Source organism: Amphiprion ocellaris, chromosome 6, assembly GCF_022539595.1.
Source record: "Amphiprion ocellaris isolate individual 3 ecotype Okinawa chromosome 6, ASM2253959v1, whole genome shotgun sequence".
NCBI classification, from domain to species: Eukaryota; Metazoa; Chordata; class Actinopteri; family Pomacentridae; genus Amphiprion; species Amphiprion ocellaris.
The window spans coordinates 19,478,554-19,499,534 of NC_072771.1; the positions used below are offsets into that span (position 1 = coordinate 19,478,554).

Consider the following 20,981-nt stretch of genomic DNA (forward strand, 5'->3'; position numbering starts at 1 on the left):
TGAGAGAATTAATACTGCTTACAGTACAGTGAAAATGCAGCCAGCAGCCAGTTAGCTTATCATAGTGTAATGGCTGGAAACAAAGGAAAATAGCTGTACTGGCTCTGTCTGAAAGTAACAAAGTCGGCCAATCGGCACCTCTGTGGCTCACTAATTAACGTGTCATTTTTCATTTGTTTTAAGCACAACGGCCAAATGTAAAAATGACAAGTTGCAATTTTTGTGCATTTCTTGGACAGATTAAGTGACTTCCTCTTGAGGATGTGACTGCTCCAAACCAAATATCAATCTGGCAAGTAACCCATCTGTACAACCGTAGCATGTAGTTTTTCCACTTTGATTTCCATGTAGAAAATTAAGATGTAAATTTTACCTGCAAGTTTCACAAATGCTTTTTTTTTAAAGTCAGTGGCAGGTAAGCTAAATGGCACTGTTCATGTGAGTGATATCAGTCATCTTGCAAGAGAGAATGAACGTATTTCTCAAAAAGATGAGGCAACATTTCCTGCTATTTTATTTTTGTTCCACTCATATTGTTTACCACAACTTGCTATATTGAAATCGGCACACTTTCTTCATGCAGTGTGTCCTCTGGTCAGGTGTGATGGAGACTAACAGGGCTTCTTTTGTTACTAAGTCTATTGATTGAACTATTTACTTGTGTCACTGTGGAAGAGAAAAACACAGACAGAGTAATTGTGAAACACTGTTTCTTCTATATATTCTCTATATATTTGAACACATGGTATTCCATACAATCTATTCAAGATGAGAAAATATCACCTTTATATTACCCCTTCATGTCCTTTGATGATGCTGATGCTACATGTCACATTAGCTGTTAGCCTCTGTGGGTTTTATTCAGGTAATCTGGCTTCCTGTGACAGTCCAAACACAATCATGGTGGGTTAATTGGTGATTGTAAATTGGCCAAAGGTGTGAGCATGAGTGTGCATAGTTGTTTGTCTCTTTGTGTTAACTTTGTGAAACTAACGTCAGTGATAGACTTCGGCCCCCAGGAAACCACTACAGATTAAAGCAGATACAGCTTGCATCGATGGATGGACAGTGTACTGCTGTTAGCATGCGTCTTCTTTTAGTAGATTAATTTTTCACATTAACACTGAGCTACTCAGTTGCAGAAGAATATTAGCAAAAGAATTGCATGAAGTACTGGAATCCTCCATAAAAATCAATAGTTCTATAGTCACTCCATCGACCAACAATGAATTATTTCTTTGGTTTTTGGTGGTCTGTGGTGTTGAGATATTTAAGTCTTCTCACTTTCTGCGATCGTAAATCATGACATAGAGTATTCCTGTTTTTATAGGATTAACTGTGGAAACATAGGTAAGGGGGAAAAAGTTATAAGGTGTTTGAAGCTATAGGTCATGCTCATGTCGGTTCATATGTCTACCCTTCACTGAGAAATGCTTTTCACTTGAGTAGCTTTCAGGAGGAGATCAGGCATAAAAGAAATGGCGAGCATATATGCCTGAAAATCAAATCTGGTTCTACTTACGAGACGTTCCCACCCACTTCTTCTCTTGTTTCCATGGTGGTGAACGGTCACATGCACATACACACATTAGAAACAGGGTCTAATAGTGTGGTGTGCGTGTGCACAGAGTGCTGGTCCAGCACTGCTGCGCTTTGATTCTCTGTCTTGAAATGAGGGAGTGATGTCATTGTTCCTCTGGGGTTTCAGAGTTACTGGGATGAGGTCACGAGGGGTCAGCACAACCTTGGATTCATCGCTTGTCTCCGCCTCCACCACCCCCACCTCCACCCCCCATCAGCATGTCTTAAAGACTACCTTTCTTCTCCATGCGTTTCTCATACAGAAGTCTACCCTCACTCATCTCCCTCTCACCTGGATTGGATTGAAAACTTGTAGTGTTTAAACCCAGGCTTTAACCTGATCCCTCCTCGTTGTTTGGGCTTGAAGAGTAAAAGAAAGCCTGTTTCGAGGTTGAATTAAAATCCAGTTTTGTTAACACGGCCTTTTAGAATGCACTCATATGCTGAAGCAATTAAAATTTCAGAATTTCCATAAAACCACGCTTGAGGGTAAAATTTTGCTTTGCTGGGACTTAAGCTGCATGTCTTTAGTGCTGATCTAACAGGTGTATGTCAATCCATCTCCTGTGCTGAACTGTTGACCAGAGAGGAGAGCCAGCGCTAAGCAATATTATATTTCATTTTGATGGTTTCCCAATATGCAGAAAAACATTCTGCGAAGGAGTTGAAATTCTCTATAAATGGCATTAATGCAAACATCTGGTATATTTATGAATCTTTGCATAAAAGCGTAGCTCATCTGGTTTTCTCATTTAGATAGAATGAGCAGAGTAGAGCGCAGACTTTATCAATGACTGTATCCCATGATCCAGCGGAGGAATCTACTCTAATCCCAGCATAAGCACACGCACACAGCTTATCAAACAGAAACAATCCTCGTATTAGACACAGGAGCCCACAAACATAATTACCAAGAAAAATAGTGCAATCTTATAATTGCCAGTTATGAAGCAGTGTGTATAAACATGAACTTTTGCATGTGTCTGTGTATGCATGCAGTCTTATCCACACATGTTTATATTCCTTTTTTCTTGTATGTGTTCACGGTCATGTGTGTATTTTGTTCTTTCATCAGAATGGGGCCAGAGGTAAACATGACCTTTGGGACAAGGGGAACAGCGGGTGAGTAACAGTGAGCTCATAGTGGTCATTATCCTTTGCTCCATCCTTGGAACTCCTGCATTCCACAGAAGCACCTGGTCCCCCCTTCACCCTCGCACCCTCTCCCACTGCCCCAGCGCAGGTCCTTGCAGTAGGGCAGGGCGGCCTCAGGGTTCGAGGGTCCCAGCTGTGTAAATGTTTTCAGTTGCTGTGTGACTGGAGCTGGGTCCTTCTTTTTGATCCAACGCCAAGACAAGCCCGGCCTCGGTTGTTCTTGGCAGCTGCTGGGGACGAAAGAATGTCAGCATGACTTTAAAAATATGACGGTTTGTAATTTGGACCACAGAGTGAAAACTGAGCCGCTGGTACAGTTTGTGATCATCTAATTATGCCACCCCCTCCCTCCCCTTCCTTGATTCCCCTCACAAAATCCTAACCCCCTCCTTTTATTCTTATCCAAGAATGAAGCCGTAAAGCTGCTTTGTCCCCTGTGAATTATTTTCGGGGTAGGCGTAATGGCTTTGTGCCCTGCTGCATTACTTCTCCCATGTTTCCTCTCATCCCTCCTTCATGCTTGTGTAGTTCTGTGTCTAGCTCACATGCTAACCTGAGGTACAAGCAGCTAATGTGTTTTAAATGTTCAAGGGGCTCAACTCTTGTTGCACCATATAGAGGGGGTTAATATTGCAGCTCAAGTGGTATTGTAGGTCAACATCTTTAGGTTCAGCAGATCACACAACGTGGCCTGGGTAGCTTGCAGGTTCAGCAACTAGACAGAGATAATAAATTGGCTTTGTTCGAACAATGAGATTAACATCTTGTTTGAGTCTACATTTTTGAAGTAAGCCAATAAGCTCCTATAGAATAAAGTCGCTACAGTAAACAAAGAATTGTCTACACAGAAGCAGCTCAGAGCACATTACGGAGAAATCTGTGTTCATATGCACATAGATGCATTTGTCTGTCCTTCTGTAAACGTGCCAGGTTGTCTGTGCCAGTATCAGAGGGGGGCATTTCTCCCACACAAGTTGATATGAAGTACTACGCAAATCCCTAAGCTCAAAGCTCAAGCATAGATGTGTCAAATATTTAACAAATGAATGAGTTTTTAATCTGGGGCTCAGGGGAATGGAGCGTCATGATAAGGTTCTTTTTTTGTTTTCCCTTCATTAGCATAATTTCTCTGGAGTACATGTGCAGATTTCGTTGGCTTTGTTTGGGATCCCTACTGAGATCTGAAATGGAGGCACGGAATCATAAGAAAAAAAAACCTCTGAGATGTTAGAGAAGCGTAAGTGCACCAGTAAAGGAAAGCATTGCCAGCAACACAGCTCCCATTGTGTCTCTGACTGTTCATCCATTTGCACTTAATTGGGTTAATTGAAAACTTAAATGCAAGATTTGTTTTTTTCCCCCCTATTTTTTTTCCCCCTAATTAAACTGTTGTTTTGCCCCTTATCCAGTAACACTGTGCATGGACACGGTGCCAATCAGCAAAGAACTGCAACTTAAGCCATTAAGGGCTGGATGGAGGATTACAAATGTTGGACCACCTCTAATCAGAGGACCATTGAAAATCCACCTAAGCGGGGAAGAAATGATTTATTAGGCTTACACACACTTACAGATTTGCTGCAGACGTTTATAATTATTTTGCCACTGAAAAGGGGGGGGAAAAAAGGCTAGCTGGCATTGTAGATTAACCATAGATCTTGTTGTTTGCAGCAGTAACGCAAGATAAAATGTGGCTTTCTAAGATGTTAATGTGAGCATGAATGATTGTTTGTCAGAGTTTTAAAAAGCCAAAAGCCAAACTACATCTGACAGAGAATAAAGCGGAGTAGCCAGATCTGGATGAACCATTGTACTGAACCCGCAGGGCCCAGATGACTTATAGTACGCTCTCTGTCTCAGGATGATCCTTATTTCTTCTTTTTTTTTCAGCTCCAACAGCAACCATTACAGCTTCAGCCCATGACACAGACTTTGCGCTCACAACAATTCTATTTAAAACTCTCATGTCAAATGCTTCTAATGGTTGTGAGGTTAAAAGGAGAAAGACAGTGGGTGAGTAGAAGAGGGGGAGGAGAGAAAGGGAGAGATGCTAAGAGGGTGGCAGAGCGAGTGCCCACAGATACAGTAAACAAATTAAGTCAGACTTTATTTTGAGGGGCTGGGTGCACTGAGCATGAGCTGGCGTCTGGTCTCAGTGTCAGCTAGAGGACCTTTATGCAAGTACGCAGTCCATCTCACGCCTTAATGAGGCAATGGAAAAGCATAGAGGCCAACACCAGCAACAGAAAAACAGCACCCAGAAAACACCAACTTAATAAGGCAATACAAGCAAATGAATGATTTTTTAGCATCGTATTTTAAACAAGTAGTCCTCCCTGAGCATGCAGAGATGGAAGGGGTGAGAGAAAATCTGCATGTGTAAGTGTGTAAGCGTAGGTGTGTGTGTGTGTGTGTGTGTGTGTGTGTCAGTGTGTGTGTGTGTGTGTCAGTGTGTGCGTGCGTGCGTGCGTGTGTGTGTGTGTGTGTGTGGAAACGAATTCTTCTATAAACCTGGCAGAGCGGAGGCTGCCACAGACATCAGCTCTGCATTTGCATATTCATGGCTCAATTTGCACTTGGCTATGCAAATGTATGCAAACATCGTTTCAGAACATTTCAAAAATAGAAACCAGCATTCCAAACGACGTTGTGCCTCTTAATATGCAGCCACACACATATACAAAAAAAAAAGAGAAAAAAATTAGTAGGGAAAATCGAACGGGCCAAGTAACGGTTGACTATCTGATTTAAAACTGAGAGCCGTTCTGCAGTCTTCTCTGAGAAGGGTAAAGTAGGATAAGCTCTAGTGTTGCTGTGGTGTAATGTAGATATGTAGTGATTATATGTCACTTTTTTATTTTTCCAATGCCCCTCTTGCCATTTCTTTGTGCATTGTGTTTTAAAGACCCATAATATTTAAATATGTGAAAATGTTCTTTTTCTACAAGCCATGTTCCCCTCATTGTGTGTGGATAATTACACTTGGATGGGTTTTTTAAAAAATGATGGTGGAATTATTGTTTCCAGACCCCACCACTAAGACTACATTAAGTACACCAAAAAATAAAAAGGAATAATTAGATTCAGATTACTCTGTGTATGAAATGAACAGTGAATGTTTCATAATGAATCTGTTATGTGTTTCCTCATCTTGGCAGCCGTGCCAGCTGAACTCTTCCAACACCAAAGCAACTGGCCATGTCTTCCTCTCTACAACATGGCATTGTCTTCACTGGGGCTTCCCTTCAGAATGAGGAAAGTTTTTCGAGACAGAAGATGAATGGAAGTGGAAGAGTTCAGCGAAATCTACTTTTGCTTAAATCCTATTCATCTGCTGGGCACAAGGCAGGGTAAGCTGTTCCCCTGGCACAGGGTCTGTCTGAGGGGCCATGTGAGGCCCTCCAGAGCTTTATCTCTCCTCCCTGTACTCCTCAGGATAAACGGCTCCACATGGAGTCCTAATCCCCTTTCCTTTCCTTTCCTTTCCTTTCCTTTCCTTTCCTTTCCTTTCCTTTCCTTTCCTTTGCTTTCCTTTGCTTTGCTTTCCTTTCCTTTCCTTTCCTTTCCTTTCTCATCTTTTTCTTCTTTCTGCCCACTCTCCTCCTTTTCCTTTGCCCCTGGCCCAGAAATGGCAATTGCTGGCCTGCAGGGACTATGCTCGCTCTTCTATGCGAGACAAACTGTTCACCCAAGAGAGCCTTGTTAAACCCTCACCACAGTTTGAGCCTGTTTCTGCTGTTTTGCAAAATGTGTTAATTTTATGACACTAAAGCCAGCAGTAAAAGCAAAGCCCCGGCTAATTAGCCAGTGGTGTGAGGTGAGTGGGAAAGAGTGGGCATGCAAGTGCTTGAGGTGCCTTAATCATTGTTTACGAGTGAGCTCAGCAGGGTTTTTGGCTCTTGCTTTCTTCTCTCCACCTTCCTCTGTAGCCCCAATTTAGCCGTATATACCTGCAGTTCCACAGTTACTCACTTAGCAGTGTGCTATTCTTTCCAGAGAGCAACGCAATGCAGCAGTTTGACACAGTTCAGCAAGTTAGTGATTCATTTTCGAGGGAGAGTTGGACAGTTGTGCAAAAGAGTAATCCCTTTTGCACCAGCAATTGTTCCTTTTTGTTTGTATTTCACTATAAGGGCAGCAAATGCAGCAGAAAATGGCCTTTAACTAACCAGTGCATAATCACAAAGCATTGTGTTTTTTTTCTTCATGAGGTTTATTTAAAGAGTGCCCCTTAATGGTGCTGCTCCTCATAAGTGGCTACAAGCCTCATTTGGCTTTGTTGGGCTGGTACAATGAGGGAGTGGGGGTTACTATTGAGAGGTAAGTGCATTACCATTCATGGAAAGAGAGAAAAGGAGGTTGTAGAGCAGAAAGTGGCCACTGCCTCTTTAAGATGGGTTTAAGTGATCAAAATTTCATGCAAGGCTGCAATTGGTGGTATAATGTTGCTCTTTAAGAGAGTTGCTTAATGATTGCCATGTGTGGACAGTGGGTTTTGGAAGGGGATTTTGTGGAGGCAGGGGCTGGGGGCCTGAGACTAGTCCAGACTGTGAAGTAGACTGGTGAGGTCTGGGGGCTGGGGGAGCTTGGAAAGCTGAGTGGAGAGGAGAGAGAAGTCTCACGGAGGGGCTCAGAAAAGGCCAGCCATATGAGATTACAGCATACCTAAGAAATGTGCTCGTCGGGAAAGTTTGTGTATTTTGGGAAGTTCTCCAAATTTTCCACAGACAGCTTTTTATTTTTTGGGTTATCTCACTCTCCCCCTCCTCTCGCTCTCGTCGTAGTTTGGACTAATTGCGCAGCGTAGTGCCCGCTGAGTCAATATGAGAAAGTCTGCTCACTTTCCCTTTTTTTCCCCTTCCCTCACCTCTTTTTCCAAACATTCACTGATAGCATGTGTATTTTTGAATGCAAAGGATAACATGTCTGTATATTTTTCAAACGTATGGGTCCAGGGTTTCTTTTGTAGGTTTAATTTAAAAAAAGGAAGATATTTCGCAGACTGGAGAACCAATGTTTCCAGCTTGTGGCTGAGGGAAAAGCAGAGCAGTAGCAAGATTGGGGCCACACTCCGCTGGTGTCTGGAGCAAATAAACACCACACATTAAGATGTTTAATTAAACTTGAAGAAAGGTTCATCTGATATTACACAGCAATCCAAGTATTTATTTATATGTAATGCTCATTATGTTGCTGACATTCGGCTGCACATATGCACCTCAATCATTTAAGAAGCAGAAAAATTGCTCATACATTATTCTCATTTCACAACCCAACTGTAATAAATGACTGCAATTAAATTCAGTTTTCCTCTATATGGTTATTTTACAAACTGAAGTCCATCTGATCTGACACATATCTGGCTTCTTCAGGTTGGACAGCAGCTCTGCTAGACCTGACTACAGGCCATGCCTCCACCTGCTGTTCAGCTCTCGCTCTATGCAGTCGCAGACCAGCAGCCTCTGTGGTTGTTGTGTTGGACTCCAAAAGGCTTCCAACACTGACCAGCTTCCACAAACGTGGTCAGAGGGCTTGTTGCACCGCTTTAACTCCTGCGCTAACTGCCTGGCTCGACAGAACCTCGACACTCTCTCTGACAGGGTATTCAGTTACACCCATGTAGTAGGAGTAGTGATATTAAAATCTTTACAGAGCTAAAGTGCTTTTGTATAGGAAGAAATCAAGCATGCTTAGCATCAGAGCACAAAGCAAACTGACAATTTTGCCATTTCACTGCATTTCCAAAGGTGCAGTGTTGTTTTCCTGGTAAGTACATCATTCTATCCTGGTTGTTTTCATTTGCATGTGTGAATTCTGGAAGGCTGCATTAAGCAATTCTTACTGTAAAAGAATCTTTTCAGTTGAAACATTTTTTTAGAAAATCATAATTGTTTAAATTAGTCCTGCGTTGTTTCTTGCTTTGGCGTTATTTTTTCGTTTCATTATGATCTATTTTCTCATGATTACAACAATTACCCTGTTCTCACATGAAATATATCACTTCATCTTGGATATCATCAAACTTTTTTTGTTGTTGTTGTTATTTCACAAAACCAGCACATTTCCTCTCACATTAGCTTAATAAGAAACTTATATATGTCGTTAAAATCAGAAAAAGATCCCTCGTTGCCTGAAGAGGCAGTGTAGCCTTTGATAAGCTTATTACACTACAGGTCTGCTGAGACATGTGGCGGATGTCTGAGGAAGTTTCCTGATACAACAAGAGAAAGTTTTGGTTTTTTTTGTTTTTTTTAGCAAAAACTGAATAATTTGGCATCTAGTAATGAGAAGAAATTATGACGTAATAACATATAAAATGTGGTATGTCATGAAAAGATCTTGTTTACATGAGAACTAACAAGTCTATGAATGCATTTTTTTTGTCATGGTGGCAGCTGTATAGAATATTAACAGGATTTGCATTTAATCATATGCAGTTATTGGTTGACAACAATGTATTTTTAAGGCTTAGTAGTAGGAAGGTGTATTGCAGATGTTTATATTTGTAGATTTAGAGTTCACAGATAAGAAGAAATTTAATATCATGTAATTTAATTGTTGCTGGGAGGCAAAACCCTAATACATTGATAACAAGTGATATAGACACACCGTGCAGTTGGAGGAAAAGGTATTTATCTGAGTGTGGCTCTTTTGCTGGCTGCCCTGCTCTCTGTCCCCTCTCTCACATAGATACTTATCAGCTTTTAAAGGCGGCGATTCACCCCTATCACCCATCAACAGCACCTTGCGACACACGCTGCCTCACCACTACAAATCCCATTACTTTTATCCTTAGCTAATACTGGGGTGCTGTTGCCTCCTGTCAGGGCCCACGGCACAAACAATTTGCTTTCTTCCGCCTTCCATTTCACAGAACTGCTCACGGTCAGAGCAACGGGGTAAGGCCGGTTAGGGAGAGCTGCAGGCCCTGCAAGAATTGTCACACAAACTTTGAAATGGCTGCCAGAGTTAAAGTAGCTTGAGGGCCAAAGAATTTTATTTCAGAGGATGTGTCAATGTCATATGACCGGCTTAGAGAGAGTCAAACAAACAATAAACTGAGAATATACTGATGACAGAAGATGTTTGTTTTTGTTGCAAATATAATATGTCTGCAGAGAGACATTATTTGCTCTACTGTTTGCTCCTACTATCTACAGCAGTAATATGTGCACACACACGCAAACACACGCAAACACACACACACACACACGCACCCACACACACACACACACACACACACACACACACACACACACACGCACACACACACACACGCACACACACACACACACACGCACACACACACACACACACACACACACACACACTACCCCATCATCCCTGATGCGTCAGGGCTTGTTGTGTTCACTCTCGGCTCAGCTCCGCCTGCCTGACCCTTCTGACCCGAGTGCATTCCTTTCTGAGGTGATTGGCAGCCCATGCAAATACTGCACAACCATGACTGGCAGTAAGAGCCACTCTGTGCCCTTCCCACAATGCCCCTGGCCCCTCCCCGTCAATAGACGCTGAGCTGGCGTCATTGTCCAGATACAGTGACCTTTTACCTCTCCAAAGTTAGCGCTTCCTGGGAACCACCCCAGAACTTTTCTCTGGTCCGTATTGGAATGTGTGACACGTAGGCATGATCTCTCTGTTTACCTCCTCTCTCTCCTTGCTATCTCTGCGTTTTTCTTTTTCACTATCTCTGTCTGTATCCCTCTCCCCCTGGCAGTCCCAGCTGTGAACACAACATAGTGGGGGAATGTTTTTTAAAGCCCACTAAACAATATTATATTAGCATAAATTTGGTTCTGTTTCTCTGCCTTTCTGCGATGTCACAGTCAGATCTCTTTGCTTTAAGGATTGAAAGGTAAACAGCTTTAGGTGTTGTTTGTGGGTTGGCTTTCCTTCTTGGCATGACAAGGCCTTAGGGCACCAAATGCATTACAGCTCTAACTGTGTCAAATCTCAGAGGGCTGGGAGGACCCCAGCCAACCTGTGTTCTCTAATGTCACACACCAGCAGTAAGCCAAGTCAATAAAATGAACACCCAGTGATCAAAGAGGTGACAAGGATGCTCCTGACAGTGGGATGAAATTCCAAGTTTCTCTACGACACAACACAGCACAGTGATGCAAACCCTTTGCATACATATCTCCCCCTGCAGCAGTCTATGTGAGTAGTAGTTGAAGGGCTTGGAGGTATTTGGATCATTAATAGATCCCACTACTGAGCTGTTGTGCTCTACTGTACACTGCCTGGGAATATTCCCTAATGATTTCCACGGACCTCAAGCCCGCTCCTTTTCTCCTCCCAGCCAAATCTGTTATTCCTTTTGTTCATTTGCCTTTTGTTCTTTCTCTTTATATATTTCTTTTCCTTCTATTTTGCTCCTATTCTTTAATTACTGTTCCCACCCAGTGAGAACCCTGTCTCTGTGGCCCCCCATGTCCCAGGAGAAGCAGGGAGACGCGACCATGTGGCTTCAGTGACAATGACATGAATGGCCACGGTGGCAGGGCCACCTCTCTGAGGACCGGGACACTGAGGGAGGGAGGGGGCAGGGGAGGTGGAGGAGGAGAAAAGATGGCGAGAATGAAAAGGGGTGGGAAAGATGAGCGCAGGGAGCCCCGGTTCAACCTCTTATTTCTCTGTCTCTATTCTCCGCGGTAGGGAAGGAATTCTCAGTTCCCTGGGTGGTTTGAGACAGAAAGGTGGAATGAGCAGAGGGGAGGGGTGGTGGTTTAAATCATGGAGGACAACAGGCAAACAAGAAGCAAAAACTTCCTGAATTTCTATCAGCACTTTAGCCTTGGTGATGTAATGGCTGTGCCCAGGAGGCCAATAAAAGTTAATGACAGAGAATTATTTAACCACCAGTCAAGCTGCAAAAAAAGACTTTGAATCAGTACTTATGGTGGTCAAGAATTTATTCCCAGCAAGCACTCCTAATCCATAAAAAGCAGTATGGCACCCACTGAATGGTGCTCCAAAGACAGCAATGATGATGATGACATTCATGATTAAGAGCATTTTAATGATGTTGATAACGTGTAATTCATCTAGAACAACCTGTTCTGCAAAAAATATGCAGACCATCATAAAAATATGCATCTTGCTGTGAGACTCTACCGACACGTACTGTATAAGTGATGATGGTATAGACACACACACAACTACGCCAAAGTCTATATTCCCTCCAAGATGACAACTTAATGCTGTCTCAGCCAAGGCAACAAGATGAAATCAGATTGGCAGGATATCATAAAAATCCAGACTGAAAGTGAGCTCCTGAAAATCTGTAGAATAGAATAATTCACATCTAAGCTTGAGAGGGAAAAGACACAGTCGTCATCCCCCCACCACGCACACACACACACACACACACGCACACACACACACACACACACACACGCTATCATCCTCCCACCCCCACTCTCCAAACCACTGATGCTATTTACTGCCAACTAGTCCATGTTCATTCCGCACACCTCCACCAGATAATTTCTGTTTTAATAAAATCGCTTAAACAATTAATTACAGTCGCCTTTCCTCCCTCCATACACCTCTCCTTTTGCCCCCCCCGCTCACACCCTCTGCCTCTCTCCCTCATTCCCCTGTGTCGTAGGAGATACAGGCGGTAATAAAAAGACGTTTATTGGACGATTTTCTGGAGGCCCGTTGGTTATTAACATGTAAATTAAATCATCACAGCTGTTCCATTTTCAATCAGATGGAGTTTGAGGGAGGCGGGGCGCAGACGAGGACCCCGGTGCACTGATTTTATTACGCACACCTTCATTAGGAGCCCTGCAGCCGCGATCACCACCACCACAACAATCCACCTCCTGACATACACACACACACACACACACACACACACACACACACACACAAACATGCAGGGAGGCAGGCGCCGACACACACATCCTGATAATGCAAAATGGTTTTACTAACATGGAAGCTACTCCCACATAAGCTCTGATTCGCAATCGTATAACGGTCACTCACTGTTTTAAATCCATTTTTATCAATCGCAAGACTTGAAATGATACGGCTCTTCGCTTCTAATCTACCAGGCTGCATTTTTTGGATTTTATGTGGGATGTTTTAGTTTCACCTTGTACAGCCAGCAGTAATGACTGATTGGTGACAGCCAAGTGCATGCGCAGTAGATCAATACTTTTTCCATGATTGTTCCACTGAGTGGCTATCTTGTCCTCTGAGCTCTTGCCCCAAACATGAAAGGCGACATGCTCTTAAAGACAATGATGCCTCACTGATGGCTGTGGAAAAAAAGGCCTCGCGTCTTTGAGCAGAAAGCACTCAGACCCCTGCAGGCCTCTGGAGACGAGGCAGATGAACGGCTGTAACTCAAAGAAATTGTCAGAAAATGCAGCAGAAGATGGACTTTACCAATGATCATTTTTCTAATGCGTATATATGTTTTAAAGGCCTCTGAGACGGACAATCCCATAAACGAGCAGTATTTAAAAGCACGGGGCAGCAAGACTTGGGCTGTGATGAGATATTGGTAAGCCCGTGTAGAAAGGTTAATGTTACCCACAGAACGTGCTAATGGTTTTGGTTTGACAATGGCCTGTGGGGAGTGTAGTGGAAACCTCACAGAAGCTAACTCATTGACACATAAATTGTACATTTTCAACAATTTCATTATCATCTACACCATTTTACTGTGACATATATCAATAGGAGTGAAGTGGATGGTCTTATTTTTCTTGCTTCCCCCCTTAACTCACGGGCCTGAGAGGATATTGATCTTTCATCTTTTCAGAGGAAGAATCACATTATTGCCAATGGAGGATAAAGTGCCATAGCCATATGGAAATTAAAGCCTAGGAAGCGGTGGCATGCAGCAATAAAGTAATGCATGTCAAAACATTAATAGCATTTATCTTCCTGAAATAAGTATAGATGGAGCAGCTGATTTGCAACAATATAGCACATAAATAATGTGTGTAGTGGGTTAATGAAGCTAAATGAACAGATTACACTTGAATTGAATGCTGCACACTTAAAATCTTCCCCAAATTAGTATCATATCTTATGTTTTCTGCAGATAATGCAAAATATATGCAAGGTACTACAAGAGACTGTAGTAATAAACTGTCTCTGTGGATGACACGTAAAATAATTAGATTTTCCAATTCAAAAATAGGAATAGAAATGTCTAAACACTGAATCTGAGATTGCATGGCAGAATGAGGGAGGTGAGGTTTGTCTCTCGGTTCTGGGGAGTCAGACAGCAGCATGTATGGCTAGTGGTGAGATAATGGATTGACCTCTAGTCTGCCCGTGCAGAGTGGCTGCATTATAGCAAAGCCAGTGTGAATAAAAGAAAAGACGGTTATTTTTAGCGCTCGATTGAAATGCTGAAGGAATCTGCCACCGGGCTCAGAGTGCAGAGTTGTGAGGGAGATAAGATCACAGTGAAAGAAAGAAAAGAAAGAGAAAGGTAAAGAGAAAAATTAGGCGAGCTGAAGGAGAAAGGAAAACAAGAAGTACGGGAACTTGTGGATATAAAATTTTTACCATTTCTGCACTGTCAGTAGTGCTGCTGTCTACATTTAGAAAAAAAACAATAGACAAAATGCTAAAAGAAGACGCATAATTTACATAAATTATATATTAATCCAGATTAATTAGCATATATATTTGAATTAGGATTTGAAGGCTTTAAGGCCTATTTTTGTTATTCCACCATGATTTTAACCCCTGATCACTCTGAAAAGCGGATGTTAGCTTGTATATTCAACATTAATACATTATGCTAATAGTGGCTAATACTGATATGCAGATTTACTTAATTACTAAATGGATTTTGCCATGCTTTGCCACAGAGAGTCAAGTATGTTTGTTTTAGTTTCTGTTCAAAGAGGCTTACAGGAACTCACATCCTCCAATTAATGCGAGAGGATAAACTTTGCTGAATTCTGGCCGGCTTCCCACTTCTTTGAAACAATAAAAGCCCATCCTACATTTCCTCCTCATCTTTATGATTATTACCATCCTGAGAACCATCTACATCACCGCTCTAATTTGCCTCATTAGTTACAGTAGTTAGGGTAACGATGATCCTCCTATAATATGTCACCAATCTTTATGTATAATCCAGAAGAACTATACATGTCCGTGTCAAGCCCTATTAGAAACAGAGAAATAATATCTCTATCGGTTGAATATATCAACCTAGTAAACAGTGCAGTTTATTGGCGCAGGCTGCTGTTTTATGACTTAATCTCCCAGAGTAACACAACTCGGCTACAGGTCATATTGGTTTATTGTTGTGGCATAAAATAATCAATAGCATGGATGTTGGGATGCTATTGCAGGCCGGTTCTGGATTGATCTACGGAAGATTTTGCAGCCTCCAAAATGACAGGCTGAATATCACACGGAAAACCATCACAAGCAGCAGTCTTATGATCAAGTGCTTCCCAGCAACCAGCAGCCAGGTTTGAGTGTTTGAAGATTCTGTAGCCACACGGATAGAAAAGAAAACTTGAAAACTGTAGTTCACCATTTTATATACCGTTATCCCCTCCTCGTGCTTGCATCGCTGCCTCCCCATTTTTTGTTATTACTTTAGTCAAAGGTAGTTAGCCTACAGCCTTTGTGCATATGTAAATGTGATAATGTCAGATAGCTATTTATGGTGTTCCACCTTCATCGTTTCTCACACAAGAATCGCTGGCTGTGCCTCACAGGAGGAAATGCAGCAAACTTATTTACCCCAGAGGCACCTGAATGTCTCCCCGCCTACCAACCACTGCCTCCACCAACTCAAGAATCAGAGTATACCCCCCCCCACCTCACCCAATGAAGGCCCCCATCTCTTGTCACATGCAACATTGCTTGTCTGTTATATTACATTGATCAAGGGGTGATAAATTGTAATAATTGGATGTTAAATTAAAGAGCTCTCTCCTAGTTCTTGCCATCTCAATTTTAATTGTCATTGGGTGGCAGTTATGATGATGTATGAGGGATTGTGTTTTGCGCAGTGGAGCATGACCCTGATGAGTAATGCTCCTTTTGGCTGCTTGGCATCTCTCCATTTCTCGGCCTTTGCTTTAATACACACCGATTGGAATATTAAGAAGACTTAGGGGTGGCGAAGGAGAGAGGAGAGAAGAGCGAGGGTAAGTCTGGCTTTGGGGTCTTGAGGGAGAGGATTAAGGAAAAGCAACTTGCAAAAATGTATGCTTTGCTCTCTCCTTCAGTGTGTATGTTTCTGTGCAGTGTGGTATATTGTACGTCCTACAACGCTTTGTATCTGACTCCAAACAACTGTTCAGAGTCAGGCCAGTCTACTTGTCCCATGCTGAACCGGCTGTGCTATCACCTTTGCTGGGAGTGACAAAGAAGAGTACTTACCCCTTATTATGAGAACATGAGGTCAAAGGCGCAGTCGCATATGACAGACACCTCCTCACTTCCTGACCCCTGTCACTTCTCATCCATATGAACCGCTACCATAGACTCCTTGTAGCAGACAAGGACACAATGCTACTCAAGTATATCATCCACAGAATTCATCCTCTGCAGCCTCTACACAAGGTCCTTTGTGAAGAAAAAACTGCTGTTTAGTCACAAAGGTGAAAAACTAATATTTATTGTAAGAATTAACAGCGTTGTAGAGATGTGCAATGGATTGTTAACAATTCCTGTAAAGGCTAATGCAGCTTTTCAATAGCTCACCAGTGTTTAACCTGTACTCTTTAGCTGACGAGCAAGCATACAAAAAATTATTGTGGCTCTGCTATAGCTGACAACAGAGAGTTACAATTCATAAAACTGTCACCTGCTCCAGCTCAAGCTCAATAAAAGCTTACAGGAAAGAAATGGCCGACACTAGAGTGGGAAAAAAAAGACTTGTTGGAACACGGCCAGACTCTCACATTAAAGCATGCAGACGAGGCTGATACAAAAATAAACCAGTTAAAAACTACACAAACAGTCTACAAGACAAATCTAGCGCACATAGATAAATATACTCTGCTGCAGACACGTAAACATGGCAACGCAAACATCCCGGGACATCCTTGGACGCATTCACAAGCACTGTGTCTCATCCTAAATAAGCAAACACAGGCAGAGGTAGATAGTGGAGAGTACGCCAGCAGTTCCTGCACCAGAGGAAGACGATGGGTGCAGCCCAGGCATCGAGACTCAAAGAGCAACAAGGCCGAGAGTAAATAAATACGCACGTACCTAGAGTACACACACACACACACACACACACACACACACACACACACACACACACACACACACACACACACACGTTTTCCCACATGCTCACACTTTCTAAGCTATCCTCCAAAGGCTAATACGGCAGCAAATTACCATATTCAACAGGCTCATCTCCCTCTACTCATTAGCAGATAAACGATATGCCTATATTTAAAGAACTATCACACATTAGTGCCATCATGAAATGTGTGCACGTGTGTGGGTGTGCATGCATCTGTATGTCTCCCGTGCCACACACACACACACACACACACACACAATTTTGTCTGTGTGTGTGTTTGTGTGTGGGTGAATGTGCGTCTCTTAATTCCACAAGATCATCCTCCATCCATCCTCTTCGTCTTTGTGTGTCCCCGTGCTGTGCTTGCTTTAGGAGAGTATATGCTCGTGTGTGTGTCTGTGTGTGGAGCTCCCTGGTGATGTGGAGTCAGCTCAGTGAGCTGACAGTGGGGGGGGCAACACCAGCGCCGGCGATTAGCATGAGCTTCCATGGGGCGCCGCGGTGGCTGCTGGGAAATTCCGTCTTTGACGTGGACGTGTCTCTTCGTCGGAAAGTGACAACCCCCCGAGGCATGATGCACTTAGTCCATTCTGAGAACCAGCTGCATCTAAATCTCCAGAGTAGATACGTACTGTCCTACCTTCATCACCATCATTGACTTAATCACAATCATGCTTCTCTTCTCCTTCATCTTCTCCTACATCCTGACCATTAATTGGCATTCCTTCATCAATCTCTTGATTACTTCAGAGGCAGATATTATTACAGTATCATTATCATCAGTGTTGATGCTGCTGCTCACCAAACAGTTGTTATCAGCTCGACAGTAAACACTTAAATGGTGTTCATCTTCATTAGCATAGATCATAGAAGTTAAGTATATAAAGAGAATCTAAGTTTCTGTTCATATGGACTTCAGCTGCAGATAGTTACCTTATGATTCAGCAAAGTCAGTGCTAGTGCTCATAAGCAGTTTATTTGATCAGTGATGACACCTTCCCTGAGGTACTTTAGCTGCCTTACTTGTCTGAATGCACACAAGACTGACAGGTGCAGCTTGACGTAAAGCTTGTTCAGATTTGACTCTTCGTATGTGGTTGGCTGATACAGAAACATTCACAACTGAATGCTCTGACCACTAAAGTACACAGCCAGTTGGCCCCGAAAGGTTCAGACGCTGTGCAACACCTGTCTCCTCTTCATCTTACCCCCTCCTCCTTCCTCTTCCTCCTTCCAGCCTGTCAAGTCAAAGTGAACAGGATGGTCTGACATAATGCATTTCATCAGAACGCTTTCTTTAACATCAGATAGCTGGTGGCTGTAAAGTGAGTGTGTTGTAGTCTTTAGGTATAACAGCCATAGCGGTTGTCAAAATGTAATCAAGATTGGATCCCCAGCTTCCTCTTACATACAGTGTAATGACCATCAATATGTAATTTTTCATGCCACAGTTTAATTCACTTCAAACACAAATATATATATATTTTTTTTAAATGCTTTGCACTGGATTCTACCTGAAAAAAATGCAAAACAAAAACTACTTTCTAAAGTTTGTTCATGTGGCCTGACCTGAAACTTTTACACAAAAGAAAAAGAAAACTTGAGGCTTTGACAATATTTCTTTGTTGTTGCTGTTGTTTGTTTGTTTTGGGGTTTATTGAAATAAATGCATAATACAGAACATAACTGTATTTTTTCTTTAAATACCCCCTACAGCAAAATCATAGTTGCTGTTTTTTTTTTTTGTTTTTTTTTTACCATGTTAACATGTCTACATGGTGTTTAGATTACTGAAATAAACATAATGAAAAAAGAAAAAGTAATTAACACTACGGCTGAGCATTTTTATCTTTAAACAGCTGATGACAGTCTTAAAAACACACATCTAGAGTGTCATATGTAACAAACTTGCCTAGCGGATTTTTCCATTATTATAGGTAAACTTGTGTGCTCAAGTTATACATTTTCCATAGAAAATTTTCTACACATGTAATGTTGATACACAGAGATGAGTGTTTAGGGGTTAATCCAATAACTGGAGATAGAATTTAGGGTTTATTTGCTGTGGCTGGCTTTGTTTTCTTAAAGCTCTTCAACTGGGTTACTCTGTTAAGCCTGCTGACCCACTGTGTGTAAAAACTGTCTATAAAAATAAACTTGACTTGTTTTGCAAACTGACTGAGGTGTCAGAACACTTAAAATCGCAGCTGTAAATGAAGCGGAGTGCTCAGTGGTGGAAGAGCAGGATGCACGCAAGAGTTGCATGGATGACATAACCATGCTAATCTCTCTTTACGTTATATTCTGTTTGATTTTCAGATTTTTCGCTGGTTTTCTGGGCTCTCCTCGGGGCCTTCTGCTCATGGGGGGGCTTGGGCCTTTGATTGTTTCTTTGTTTTTCATTATGTTACTGCTCACACTCTTTTGCTGTCCTCCAGGTACGCTGCCACGCTATGATCACACGTGGAATGAACAATATGCACGGGGGCTCCAACGTCTGGAAGAATATCCTGCAACGTCTCTTTGGAGGGAGAGACACAAAAAAAGTCTTTATGATTTGGATGCTTTGGTAGTTTGCTATCATTTCATATTTCATGAGGATGGCCAGCCTTCCCTAGTGCCGACTGACATGTGAGACCTCCCGGATAGCTTTGACAATCATTGGTATTATCAAGCACTGTAGATAGTGTTTTGTTCTGCAGCATGAAGACAGAAAAAAACATACGCCTGTTTAATATGTAAAATATCGTCCACAAACATTATTTGTGGCAGTATTTTATGGTCCGCTGTTGCTGGTCTGCCACGCTGAAATATGTATATTCCATTGTTAAATGTCATTGGGGCTATTATTAAATTATTCAATTCAATTGTACATGACACATTTAAGCATATATTTTAATTAAATAATTGCGTAATTAATATTGCATTAGTGTGCTAATGGAGTCACTGCATTCAGTGACAAGAGTGCTCTGCCTATAGGAACAATTGTTTTAGTGCAGTTTTAGAATGCAATGCAAATTATAGTCATTTCACTTATTTTATTTGTGAAATAAAATCCGCCTCCTATAAACTTGTCGTGTCTGACTGAAGGGTTGTTTCATGCTATGTTTCTGCCTCATTGATACTGATTCCCAGTGGGGGAGATGTGTGTTTCTGTGTCTGTGGTGCACATTTCAAACTCTGAACCTCTCTCCACCCACCCACACACACACACACACACACACACACACACACACACACATACAACATTCTGACAGGCCCTCAGTTTTTTTTTTCTTTTTTTTTCACATCATGAGTAAAAATTTGGGTGTTTAAAACATTTATGACTCATTAGCAGAGAACTTATCCCTTTTAAAGCCTTTCATGTATAAATCATGTGTATTTTGATTTGAAGGGGCCGCTTCTGTGTTATTGATGAGGCGCTCGACTCTAATCAATTAGTAATTGGAGCACAGCTTTTAAATAATACATTTATTAGGCCTTGTGATGTGTTTAATGGCAGCCCCTTGCAGTGCAAATACCTCTGAAGTGCCCTAATGAGTCTTTTATGGGCCAGCCCAGGGAAAATGGCACATCTTACTCTGTGACATTACTGCACAATAGGTCTTGTTTACACTAAATTGGCAAGTCAGAAAACCAATGCACAGAAGTTCTTACAAATTGTTATGATGGTTATTATGCTCATCTCCTCGTGCCCTATGGAAAGAGCTCACATTCATGTTTTTGTTTTGTCTCATCAACTTGTTTTCTCTGCACTGACAGTCTCTGTAACTGATAACTTGCGTGGTCTTCCAACTTGCCAATTAGTAATCTCATGTAATAATCAGCACTATTTATCGGTGCAAAGAAAACAGAGGCCAGCACAAAACAGTTCAGCGAAATTTTGACAGTTTAATGGCGCCGCAAGACATTATTGTGCGGCGTTCCGTGTCTGTAAAAGTTCCTAATATGGTGGAAATTTTCT

The 20,981-nt window shown here is 42.0% G+C and overlaps 1 long non-coding RNA gene across 1 annotated transcript in view; it reads left to right on the forward strand.

The window, feature by feature from the left end:
- The window catches only part of LOC129349080 (uncharacterized), a 66,510-nt gene extending 46,444 nt beyond the window's left edge, over nt 1-20,066 (forward strand). Inside the window, exons 6-8 of the long non-coding RNA XR_008601929.1 lie at nt 2,657-2,703; nt 5,895-6,086; nt 8,109-20,066. This is a non-coding gene — a long non-coding RNA (uncharacterized LOC129349080). The remainder of the gene's footprint in view (nt 1-2,656; nt 2,704-5,894; nt 6,087-8,108) is intronic.
- Nucleotides 20,067-20,981: the final 915 nt, after the last annotated feature.